General features: G+C 39.6%; 1 protein-coding gene and 1 non-coding gene across 4 annotated transcripts in view; one reads left to right on the top strand and one right to left on the bottom strand.

Annotated features, from left to right (window-relative positions):
* Window positions 1–849: 849 nt before the first annotated feature.
* trim3b (tripartite motif containing 3b) overlaps window positions 850–10,760 on the top strand; it is a 37,143-nt gene continuing 27,232 nt past the window's right edge. Inside the window, exons 1-2 of one of the 3 annotated variants that reach the window (XM_020650117.2) lie at window positions 850–989; window positions 2,497–2,596. The gene's annotated coding sequence lies outside the window, so the exon portion shown is untranslated. Of the gene's footprint in view, window positions 990–2,496; window positions 2,597–7,147; window positions 7,369–10,760 lie in introns of those variants that run through there. The other 2 variants (XM_020650115.3, XM_020650118.3) reach the window with 2 other exon arrangements.
* trnaw-cca (transfer RNA tryptophan (anticodon CCA)) lies at window positions 1,692–1,763 on the bottom strand. The gene has a single exon. It is a non-coding gene; the product is annotated as a tRNA-Trp (tRNA).

Here is a 10,760-nt window from a genome sequence, read left to right as displayed (position 1 = left end):
GTAATCACAATAAAACAATTTGAATAGGACTCTTTGCTGTTGGGTGTAGCCAGCCCCAGTGCCACCACTGTCCCCCCCCCCCCCTCATTTCATTTCTCCTCTCAGCAGTAGCTTAGATTTTGTACAGAAAGAGACATTCAGCTTTGTTACTTTGGAAACAGGGTTTGTTTACAGCCTTGTATTTGAGCTCGCACAGTGTAATAATACTCTCTTCAACAAGCTACTCAATACAGACTCCTTGCTGACTGTTCTGTTGTCCTCCCACATCCCTCCCTCCCACTGGCCTGCTCTCAATGGGGACATTTTAGCCTGGCATTTAAAAGTAAGGGGCACAAGGGGGCACTTGGAAAAGTGTGGTTTCTTTCGTAGGATTTGGACTACTTTGTGACAGTGAAATTTTAGGCTTTTCTCTTTGTTTGAAGCGTTTAACCTCTCTTTCTTGTAAGTCAAACAAAAAAAAAACCTTTAAAGTATGTCCTTATTCACACACAGAGATAACAATGTGATACTTGGAGCAGAGCGCTGCATCTGAACACTCACTGACCTGTTTGATGTAAAATGAGAGCTGCAGAGCACAAGCAGACCATTGTGATAGAAAGTAGAGTGCTGCTAAGGAGCATCTCATGTGAGTTAGCTCCTGAGGACTCAACATGACCTGTTGTCTACCACCAGGGGTGTGTGTGTGTGTGTGTGTGTGTGTGTGTTCATCAGTGAAAGATGAGAGACCGGCTTTAGGAAAGCGAGAAAGGAGGTGCAGTTAGGGAAACTTGGCATGAGTGAGCGAGAGAGGGAGGGAGAACTGCAAATTGTTTTTGTGAGGAAGCATTTAAGCAGAGAGGAGAGGGGGAGAAAAAATCTTAAAGACAGAGAGCACAGAGAGAAAATATACAGGACAAGAGTAAAGTGTATTTACAGATGAAAGGAAACACCTGCACTGTGACAATCCAGGATTACTTTCTCACTTGGGAGCTGGCTGCTGGACCAAAAAGGTACATACATATTCAACATGTTTCCTGAATGCATAATAACAGATTAGCTATGCATATTATTATTTTGTTATCTAATTTCTTAGCTTAGAGTCAACATGTCTGGCAGTGGAGATCATTTTTGAAAGAATTTACTGCTGGAATGTTCCCTGCTTGTTATTATCATGACCAGACATCACAAGGAGGGAACAGTGACAGTTTAATTGTGCTCTAAACTTGATACACCATGGCAGCATATTCAGCATTAAAATGTTCTCAAACACAAAACAAGGAGTTTTGGTTTGAAAGGCAAACGGAAAAGTTGGAGTTGAAATCAAATTTGAGGTTACTAGCTGACACTCATCCATTAATCTCTTACACCTGTTCAGGACTTATATTATGTCTCTTATGTTTCAAGGCTCTTAAGGAATCAAAATGTTTTTATTGTTTTATATGTTTATATTATTTTCCCAGTAGGCCTACTTTATATATAAACTTGCATTTGTAGCAGATGAAATGGGTGAAAGATTGCATAGTCGGAATATTTTTTTGAAATCCAAGTATACCCGTATGTATTGAAAGAAGAGTTCCTCTCTATTATATTTTGTCTTCGCATTTATAAATTCATGACAGTGACATATTGATGAAAACTGCCCATCTTAGTTCACCCTTTAGATTTTATAGTCGCTCAAAGACCAGAAAATCTCTTCTGTGGCATTAAATGTTTGACCCCGACGTGATTTGAACACGCAACCTTCTGATCTGGAGTCAGACGCGCTACCGTTGCGCCACGAGGTCCTGCAAGAACGCCTACCTTTCTAACATGAATCTTGTGTGATATGGACTATATGTTTCTGTACGGCAAAGTGTCTAATTGAATAATTTAAAAAAAATTCTCGATTAAAACATATAAGTAGCCTACATAAAGTTTACCTCTGGTGACGTATCTACCAGACCTTATTCAAAGACATTGTAAGTAGCCGATACAATTTTTCCTGGGAACCGTCCAGTGTCTGTTTCGTTTATCCCCCCCCCCGTTGCTTCTTGAGTGCTAATTTCTGTCAAAAGATGACATCTCCTAACTCCATAACTACGTCATTTTCTCCTGATAAATTCAACTCGACAGGCCCCTGCAGTGTCAAAATAAGCCTGCAGCCTTTTTTTTTTTTTTTTTTTTTTTTTTTTTTTTTGTACCCAGTCAGTCACTAGATGGTGCAATTCAACAAAGTTTAGTTCGTTTCTGACTTGTCCCCTTCTGGAGTTCAGTTTTCTTAACATGTTGATCACAGAACTACAAAGGCCCTCCATAAAATGACTGGTGGACCTCTTAGAGATTTAAGAAAGAGTATACATGAATACATCTGACTTAAGCATCATGACTTAAATTGGTAGAAGAATGACTGGCACAGAGTTTTCCATAATCATATTTATTTTTCAAAACTTTGTGAAGATGCTGTTGCTTTATTGTAACAAGAAACAATCGCCAGAATACTTGATACCCCTTTAAATCTGTTATCTCTGTTTATCCCAGCTGTTTCCTGCAAAGGCAAGAACAGGAGCATCTGGAGAATCTAGGACATCTACATGCTGAACTCCATCAGTGACCAGTCTGTTCATAACAAAATGGATGGGTAAGTGCACACAGATGATACAAAAAATCTGTTTGTGCATAATTGACATTGTATTTTGTATGACTAATACCAAAGTAAAACTCCCCCCTGAACTCTTAACATAATCTTTGTTTCTCTCACAATAGAAGACTTTGTTGCCATCAAGGTAACATAAACCAGTGATTATATTTGTCACCTTTAAATAGCATTGCTCAGTGCTGTCATGAGAGTCCTCCCTGCTCCAACTGTAGCCGCTCTGATTAGGATGCATGCTGTTCTCTGTCTGCACTGATGAGCTGGGCTTAAACATCAGGGAGTTGGAGCAGTGTGGGGGACATTGATTAGCTGGCTAAATGTCACACTGTTGCCAGCAAGGTGAACTGATGGAGATGCTGTCAGTATTTATGTCTTTCCCATACATTTAAATGTATTAAAATGTTTAGTTTGACAAAGGTGAAGGTCGGGGTTCAGTCTGAGCTTTGACTTAGACTTTGAGTGCTGCAGAAAGTCGTCTTACTGAGTTTACAGGGGTCATCTGTTCTAAAGTCAATTGTTAAAGGTCACAGGAGCTTGAGCCTTACTATGGAGGCTCATACTTGTGTGTGTGTGTGCTCGTGCATGTGTGTGTTTTCCTGTTGTCAGAGTGTTTTTGTTGAAGTACAAGAGGGCTCAAAATACTAAGAACACTGTGTTGTTTAAATGGTTGCTGGGGTTTTATTGAGTTTGCGCCCACATTCTGTGTGCATACAGCCTCAGATAAACAAAGACAGCAACTCATTACGCAGTGAGCTACTGGACTGAGCCTGGTAGTGCCCTCCAGGCACACAATAAAGGGCGAGGTCATGGGCACAGTTTAGAAGTGGGATCTCTATGAGGGGCGGCTGTGGCTCAGTTGTGTCTCTTAACCCTGGAAGGTCTGGTGTTCAATCCCCAGCTCCTGCAGCAACATGTCCGATGTGTCCTTGGGCAAGACACTCAACCCCAAGGTGCTCTCGCTGCTTCGTCAGCAGCGTATGCTCGTGTATGAATGGAATTAGTTACTGATGGTCACTTTACATAGCAGCCTCTACCATCAGTGTGTGAATGGGTAGGTGTGACATATGGTATAAAAAGCGCTTTGAGCAGTCAGAAGACTGGAAAAGATCTATACAAGCTCTAGTCCTTATACCATATGAGATTTACTTAACTTAGAACAGAAGACATATTGAAAGCTGTAAAATGTGTGTGTATACTTTAACAGTAAATTCCCCTACTTTCTCAGGAAACTACCACTTTACTTACAAAAATATGGTGATATATCTTTCTGTAGATGTTTTTTCTATACTGAACTGGGATTTTATGGTAAAACACAAAGAAGATTCCTGTGATATAATTCTGTAAGTGTTGTAAAACGTCAAGTAATAGCCCGGCTGTTACGTTCCCCGAAATGCCTAAGGGATGAGGGGAGTAACAATTATAATTGAAAATCGAGAATGAAGAAAAAAAGAAGGGAAGTTAGAAAAACTAACAAATTATTTTTTAACAATTTAAAGTGGAAACACAATTTATCTGAAAATAAGAGAATAACTAAATAGAAGCCAAACACTGACAAAACAAAACACCAACACAAAATCCTATTTAACAAAAGAAACTATTAACCATGTCAACTTCCTTCTTCCCACTGGCCAGTGCTTCCTCCTCTCTCCTCTTTTATTGATGAGTGATTTCTAAGTGGCATCAGGTGAGCTCAATCAGCAGCTGTAGGGAGAGCACCAACCTGCAGAGCAACAGGAGAGAGAGAGAGAGAGAGAGAGAGAAACAAACACAAAACACACACACAATGGCACGTAACACCGGCCTTTTAAAAACTGCAGTCTAAGATATTACCCTGCCAATATTTAGGACAGGCTTCAATACCAGGCAGTCCTTGTAAATTGTAAATTTACACCAGAAAGAATATCTGTGTAGACTGGGATGAGAAAAAAAAAATCACTAATTTGATCTTGACAGCCCAATCTATTCCAACCTGCTGCACTTCTTTTACCCCTTATTTTTGCTCTGCAAACTATTTAAACACCAAATGCATATATATATATTTTATTGAGACCTGACATTATTCGTCTCAATTTGCAGCATCACCAGGTTGGTAAAAGGGACTGGGCCTTAAATTGGGATGGGCTTCTAGCTGAAATTTTACATTAAATGTGTGTCTGCAAAATAAAATTACAATGTTGAGGAAAGGTTTTAATTAACCGTAATGTTGATGAAAGCCATATAGAAGATCGTGTCAGACTGCAAGGAATTATACGTAACCTATTATTTTTCAAAAGACATAATAGAGCACCTTGATGTATTAATGTAGAAATACTCAGTTAACAAAAGATTAAACAGTAAGATACCCTATAAACATAGGGTAAGATAAGATAGACATTACTGTTTTAAACTATGATTTTACAGTAAAATGCAAAGCAGATTCCTACGTTTTTTTTTCAGCATATTGACGTAGAATTATTTCATTGAACTGTAATCATACAGTACGGCGAACTACCCAGTGAATTACTGTGATTAGCAGAAAAACTCAGCTTTTTTAAAACTGGCCCTCAGCTTTAAATAAGTCACAACTGCTCTTGTTGCTGTTTGGAAACAGAATAAGAAATGTAAAACATCCAGCTTAAACAGCCCCCCCCCCCTACATACACACACACACACACACACACACACACACACACACACCTCACTGCTGCTTTACAGCCAAAGCTCCATTACTTCCTAATTCTTAGGCTACTCTCTCACTGCTAATACCCATCTGACCACATTCACAAGGGTTTAGCCCCATTTAGAAATCCATCTAAGACATGATCTACCAGTGAGCTGAAAGAGTGCTCTTGGGAGTAGAACAAAAAGGATTTTATGGGCACAGATTTTGTGACAGAAAAGATCGTCAAGTAACAGAGCAGTATTTACCGGTTTTAAAAGTATGCTCATAAAGATAAATGAATCAATGGGACGCAAAGAAATACAACAAACTTACACAATAAAATGTATATATTTTTAATCACTTTTATTCATTGCAACATGTAACTTTGTTTAATATCATCCAGAGATGGACTAGGAAAAGTAGGCTTTACCAAATATGAAGCCATGAGTTATTTTAGGTCCCTGAATATAGATTTTTATAAAACTGTATTCTGGCATGAACAGAATAGAATAGAAAATGTGCACAAAGGTAAACAAGACCACCGGTGAAGATATTGATTAATCCACCGTGTATCTGCATCACCTTGTCTGCTTCAGCTATCACATTAAAATGTTGTCCACACAGTCTGCATTCAAATGTAAACCACAGGCTGTAATCTCAAAGATGAAGCATTTGATGATCTTCCATTTTAAAAAAAATATATATTTAATGTCCCTTTATAAAGTAGAGGTTTGATGAGTAACAGTTCATTAAAATACACCTGATGATTACCTTTTTGTTGAATAAATCTTCCCATTCAGTCTCTAGAAAACACAGGTGATAAATGGTCCCCAATCTTTTTGGTCAAAATAAAGCATGCTGAGTCAAAAGCTTGTCTCTACTTGAATTTTTTTTTTTTTTTTTTTTTTACCTGAACATAGACCAGCTTTCATGATTTGCCCGTTAGGGATAAAGAGCTAACTGGACTGGAGAGAGAGAGAGAGAAAGAAGGGGGAGAGAGAGAGAGAGAGAGAGAGAGAGAGAGAGAGAGAAAGAGGAGAGAGAGAGAGAGAGAGAGAGAGAGAGAGAGAGTATGAGAGCGCAGCCATCTGCGTGATCTGCTGCACTGGATGCAGTCTCCATGGCAACATGGTGCTCCCGCAGCAAAATCCTGAGAAGATGGTTTGGTCCCCACCCCCATGTGCATGCACACAGTAGCTACACAGACACACACACACACATGTGCGAGGATGGTGCTCTTGCGTCCCCTATCCATACAGACGCATATTAACACACATAAATATCACAAGCGCCATACCTTCCCTCTCATAATATCTTACTTTTTATGTCTAATTTTAATCACTTTATTTTAACCTCGCACCCTCAGTCACTTGTTTTTTGTTTTTTTTGACGTCACTCTTTCAGCCATTACTTATCCATTTTAACCTCCACGTGCAGCGGGAGCACCAAGTTGCCACTATCCACAGCCATCAATTATCCGAGTTCCCAGCAGGTCATTTATCTCTATCATCTTCCCTGCTGTTTCACTTTGTATGTGAAGAGGAAAAAGAGTGCCAAACCTGTAATCATTCCCTACCACACTGACTGACTAGTTCTTTCAACTGAAGCTTCAAATACTTAACTATTTGATAGCCTAGTTTTGCATTTTAGTTTTCTCCTTACACGTGATATCAAAAAGCAGAGACAGCAAAGGTAAGGACAAGAATCATAAAAAAAAGGAAAACCTCTGTCTCTTTGTTGCCATCTCCTCTTTACTCCGCTCATCTTGTACACTATTGGACGATCCAGCCCCCTCCCATTTTCACACCAGCCACTCCGGTTGTACAATCTCCCTGTATCTCTTGCGTCCTGTGAGCCCCCCTCTCTCCCTCTCCCTCTCTCTCTCTCCTTTCTATTTCTCCCTCAGTGCTTTCCCTCCTGCTAGCACACACATACATGGCAGTTCCTGATCGCACACACACACACACACACACACCCTACTCCTGCCTCCCTCTCTGTGTGAGGTGCTCTTTGCTCTGGCGATGTCGGGTTTGGTGGACGTGTATTGCTCCCTGAGGAGGAGGAGGGCATGCTGAAACTTCCTTGTATCTCTCTGCTCATCTGTCGGGAACCTGCTGTAAGTAAATCTCTACCTTTCATTCCTTTGCACTTTCCCTGCCTCGGTAATTCATCCTTCACTTTCTCCATCTCGTCCCAGTCTCCCCTACGCAGAGAGTCCTTCTGTCACATTTCCCTCTCTCTCCCACTCCATCCCTCTCTTCTGCGTCCCCTCCCTCCCACATACAGCCTATGTTGTCTATGCAAAACACTGCTGCAGGCCATTTGCTAGCCCATGATTGGTTTGGACTGTGCAGCATATAACCTGTAAATATTTGCTTCTTGTGTGTGTGAGGCAGACCTGACTGCGGTTATACATGATTGCTGAGACAGGCTACAGTTATCTGTGCTGGATGGCATGATTTTCCTGTGATTGGAGACTGTCTGACACTCAAAATGTTTTAGTGGTGACTTGATGCTGCATGTTTTTAAAAAGCTTTAAACAAACCCTTTTCTCATTAAGGGTGTTAAAACAGCGAGCTCATTTAAGTGCAAAAAAAGTAGCACATTTGTTTAAATGACCCACTACATTTTATTATAATAACTGTCATGTTACTGATATGTGAAAAACCTTCATAAGTTCAGAGTTTTTGATGATTTTTGTTCAATGTCAGACTACATGCTTTATATGGACTGCGCAATTTCTACAACTAGTCAGTCCCAGAAAAAGCCTCCCAGAACTCCTGCATCAATAATGCATTGGCATCAAGTTGAAGCAAGACTGCCATTACTGAGTAAAGTTTTGCCGAACTCAGGCAGAGTGGTTGCGCAGTTTAAACCAAACCTCATGCTGTAATCTATATAAACAGTTAATAATGTCGCAAGCAAAACTTAACATGGTCCCGAGGGCAGGACACTCATGAGAGTCTAAAACAGATGGATCCAGTGGCGTGTTGTGTCAGGGATGTTGAATGAGAACATTCGTTTGAAAAAAACAATAATGCTGAAACAGTGAATCTGTGGGGGCACCTCTGGGTGCTGTGGGGGAAGTGGAGGCTGGAATGTCCAGCTGGCATGAGAGGAATGTCACCGGAGCTACATGGAGGGCTAAGTGTCAGGCGAGGAGAGATGTAGGCTAAACCTCATCACATGCTTTTATGATTCATTTAAAACTGTCAGTACATTTAAAGCTTTCAGCTCCCTTTGTACTTACTGGCACACACACCTTTCTGACTTTTTTCTGTAAAGGTGTTGATGTTTGATTTTCCAGAGAAATGTCCTTGTGCTTTGATCATCAGCTTTTTTTTTTTTTGCTCCAGTTTGCTGAATCAGGTCCAGAAAGAGGGACACAATTTTTTTTTCTTGCAGACAAATGGGTTTTGTTGTTTTGACACTTCTTACAGACACAAAGAAAAACATTCGGACCTTCAGTTGTTGATTTGCACTTTGAAATTTAACAAAATGAAGCTGCACCAACAGCTATAATCCTTTAAGTTGTTACAGTTGTAACCTGTGTGGTTGTGTATGTGTGTATGTGTGTGTGTATGTGTGTATGTGTGTGTGTATGTGTGTATGTGTGTATGTGTGTATATGTGTATGTGTGTGTGTGCGCGTGCGTGCATGCGTGTGTTTGACTCTTCGTCCTCCTCTCAGACCTGACTCGCTTTAAGGTGACTGTTGTTGCCATGGGTAACAGCAACATAATCCTCCTCTGCTCTGCATGGTTAGGCAAGTGTTTGTACAACTGTGATTTTATGTTAAGGTTTTTTTCTTTGGAACGTTACTTTGACACGATCAAGTCAAATACTAGAGAAAAGGTCTTTTGACAAACTTCTAATCACTGACAATCTCTAACAAGAACAGCTCAGACACTTTCAGCTTTGTGGAGTCTGAAGTAGAGAAAGTCCTCTGAGTGATGTAACAGCTTGAACTGGGACCTTTGTAAGAGCCTGAGCTGCTAAAAAGCTAATACCCTTCACTATGACAGCTAATACAGCACTAGTGCCTTTTTTTATTTCAGTTTTGTTTACCCCAAGCAGATATTCATCTCTAACCACCTTCTTCAAACGCCATCCTGGCGAGGCTGATAAAAAGGTTTCACACTTAACAGTAACAGTTAGGGAAAGTCTGATTTTATTCTTCCATCAAATCAGCTCCTTTTGCAACATGAAAATTAAAGACAGGATAAAAAGATACATATGTTTGAAATTACATTATAACAACATAAAACAGTATTCAATACCCTTTGATGTACGGTAAGTTTAAAAAGGGATTAAACTCCATATTTATCTTATTTAGTAAGGAGTCCATCTGTTTTATGGTTATTATATTTATAGACTTTGTTTGGGGTAATGAACAATGTAATTGGTGAACATAAATAGGTTTTTGTTTTAGGCTGTTTCATAGAGTTTCTAAAGTAGTTGACTTATAATTGTTGAACTGTTTCTCATTTCATAACATACTCTTTAACTTTAAAAGTTTGTGCAAACACTTGTGCCACGGCACTGTATAACACAGAATCTGTTTCACAGATCAGACCGTTAAAAAAACTAATGAAGAGTTAGCCTACTTGATCCAAAGGGCTTAGAGGAGACAGAGAATTCTTGGTTTTGTCTTTTTGCACTACATGTCTATTTGTTCTTGATCCAGTATCGTCCTATATTGGCCCTGTTGTCAGACATCTACCCATCAGCATATAATGTTGCATGAACCGATTTCAGTTTATACTGATGTTTATTTGTTGTGACAAATCAATTGAATGCTGGCATCTAGTTCACCTAACTACTGATTCATGCAATATGTATTTTATTGGGCAGATGAAGTCTCCTGTTAAACAAATTCTGACTTGTTTCCATTGCCAAACAGAGAAACTATAGGCATTGTTGGGGTCTTACTCCAAAAGAAGTCATGAAACAAACAGTTTTCTCAGCAATCGGCTAAATTGTTATTGCAAACATCGGCATCGGTAAACATCTGTTTTGGCCCTGAGTTTCCCAATCGGTGCACCTCTATTGTCTACAGATGCTGAACACAGACTAAAAGCGTGAATCATTGTGATTAAATGTCTGAAGCTATGGGTAAATGCTCATGTGGGAGCTATTACAGACTTATTTGTTCTTTGCTATAGTTCTTGTAAAATGTGATGTCACAAGAGTTGTTAATGTTAACACGTTAACACCTTTGATTAATCAGAGACCTTAACACATTGATTGTTTTTAACACAAAAGAATCACGTCTTTTCTGCTTCATATGCAAACTAACACAGAGTCTCATTTACTTTAAACATCCTTTTTTAACAACATTAAAGAACTGTAATGCAGACCTGCAGAGAATGGGAGACCTGTTATCATACCTTGCAGAAGACGGAGGTGCATGATTACGGACTGAAGTGATGAAGCAATATAAATATATATTGTTTGATAATGAGCATCATGTTCCTCTGCAGTTCTGGGTTATGAAACATCTGTCTCC

Source organism: Labrus bergylta, chromosome 14 (genome assembly GCF_963930695.1).
Source record: "Labrus bergylta chromosome 14, fLabBer1.1, whole genome shotgun sequence".
NCBI lineage: Eukaryota > Metazoa > Chordata > Actinopteri > Labriformes > Labridae > Labrus > Labrus bergylta.
The sequence above is the reverse complement of the archived record's forward strand: the minus strand, read 5'-3'. Positions and strand labels throughout refer to the sequence as shown.